Source organism: Babylonia areolata, chromosome 4, assembly GCF_041734735.1.
Source record: "Babylonia areolata isolate BAREFJ2019XMU chromosome 4, ASM4173473v1, whole genome shotgun sequence".
NCBI lineage: Eukaryota > Metazoa > Mollusca > Gastropoda > Neogastropoda > Buccinidae > Babylonia > Babylonia areolata.
The window spans coordinates 34787961-34790460 of NC_134879.1; positions in this window are offsets into that span (position 1 = coordinate 34787961).

Sequence of the window (2500 nt, forward strand, 5' to 3'; positions counted from 1 at the left end):
ATATATATATATATATATATATATATATATGCATATATACATATGTATGTATATAATAGAGATCTTAGATATTTTTATTTGATAACGAGAATCAATTCTGTATATATATAAACTGATTCTCGTTATCAAAGCAATGATATCTAAGATCTCTATTTTTCTGTCATATCCCGCTGTACGTTACCATTCTGTTGTTTTTGTTGTTGCTATCTGAAAGCAGCTCCCAAAACCACGTTGGGGCACATGCCCCCGGAATTGAATGTGGCTGCCTAACTGGAGGGGCAAAATAATCGGCAGAACATATAAAACACCCATGCAGTTTATTTTATTTATTTTTTTAACATTAAAAAAAAAAAATCTTTTTTTATGCTTTTTTTATTTTCCCATTTTTATAACACATGGACAATTGACATGAAGACATAAATGAATAAATACATATATTGGGAAAAGAGAAAAGACAAATCTGACAAAAACATAGTAACAATAGGAGAATAAAACAAAAACAAACATCATAAAAAACCACACAAAAAACCCCACATATAATTGATACACACATATAACATTCTAAGCAAAAACAACTGAGAATGTTTGAATAAGTCATTTTAAATAAGTCTTCAAAAAAAGTAATAGATATCCATATCTCTACATATCAACTTGCACCATTTTTTCAACATCTAATTCTATTTATTTTTAATAATCAACTTGGTGAAGATGGACACATTTTCATCATGTGTAACAGTGCAGTTTTATAACATATAATGGACATTCTACCTAGCATCAGCACAGGGTTATGGACACTTTGCTTAGCTAACGTAATGTGAAAAGAACACAACCCATGCATTGTTTTCTGGGGTTAAAAAACAAACAACAACAAACAAAAACATATATAGTATCTTATGCATGAACACATTTCCTCTAGTTTTCCCATACGTGATTATATAAAACACCCATTACACACTCACGTTAAAACATTATGACGGCAGACACATAAGTGCACATGATTACACATACATATTATATCATTTACATACTCGTGTACTTACACATTCACATACATCTGTTCTTCAAGTATAAAAAATATATCATTGAGCCTTCATTATTGTTGTGCATTTTGATCTTTCATCATAGTTTTGTGATGGGTTATTGTTTTCAAGACGTTTTATATATGGACACCATTTTCTCATAAACACAACGCTTAACATTTCCATTGAATGCATATATATCTTTCTACTTTATAACTATTTCTTAAATCATTCAGAAAGTGCTCTATACATGGTTTAATTTTATTGATTCGGTATTTGTAAACAAACTATTTTGCAAAAAAGAATAATACAGTCAAAAGTTTCATCTGATTTTTGTAATCATGCATGCATTTTAGTTACGAGCACACGCGAAAATAGCAGCTCGTGGAATCATGCGAAGAATGAAATGTATATAAGTGCATCATCTTCGAGGAATTATCATTTTGAATTCCAGTGTTCCGTTTAACTCACTCAGTACGGCCAGTCCTCTCTTCTCCTCTACACAGACCCCTCGGATGTCCAGTGGGTGTCTGAATGACCCAACCTTTAGCTTCCGTCCTCAGAATTGTGGTATTCTTTGTCAACATTCACGTCTTCAGTATAAGAGCCTTCCGCTTGCAATATTTTGATGATGGTAATTGGGGTGAAACGCTGTTAACGTCGTCTCTTTCGCCGTTCGTATGGAAAGAGTTAATGCTTTGACTTGTGTACAGCATTGTTTGGCGAAAAACATCGTCCAGTGTTCCTTCGTTATCCAGTGATCTGCCTTTAGTCCCACCATCCCAACACTGTTTAAGATTCTAAGTAGTTTAGTCAAATGTTACAAGGTCCGTCCTTTACACCAAGATTATCCCGCTGATCCTGGCCAGAATCAATGGGTTCTCGGAAAATTAGCAGCAGCAGCAGCAGCAGCAGCAGCAGCAGTAGTAGTAGTAGTAGTAGTAGTAGTAGTAGTAGTAGTAGTAGTAGTAGTAGTAGTAGTAGTTGTTGTTGTTGTTGTTGTTGTTGTTGTTGTTGTAGAGTTATTATTATTATTATTATTGTTGTTGTTGTTGTTGTTGTTATCGTGATGATGATGATGATTAACATTATCATCATAATAATTATTGTTGTTGTTGTTACAAACATAGTAGTTGTAGTAGTAGTTGTTGTTGTTGTAAGGTTCTTCTTCTTCTTCTTCTTCTTCTTCTTCTTCTTCTTCTTCTTCTTCTTCTTCTTCTTCTTCTTCTTATTGTTGTTGTTGTTGTTGTTGTTGTTGTTGTTGTTGTTGTTGGTGGTGGTGGTGGTGGTGGTGGTGGTAGTGGTGGTGGTGGTGGTGGTAGTGGTGGTGCTGGTGCTGGTGCTGGTGGTGCTGGTGCTGGTGCTGGTGGTGGTAGTGGTGGTGGTGGTGGTGTTGTTGTTATCGTGATGATGAATATGATGATGGGTATTGATATCATCAGTATTATCATTATTATTATTGTTGTTGTTGTTGTTACAAA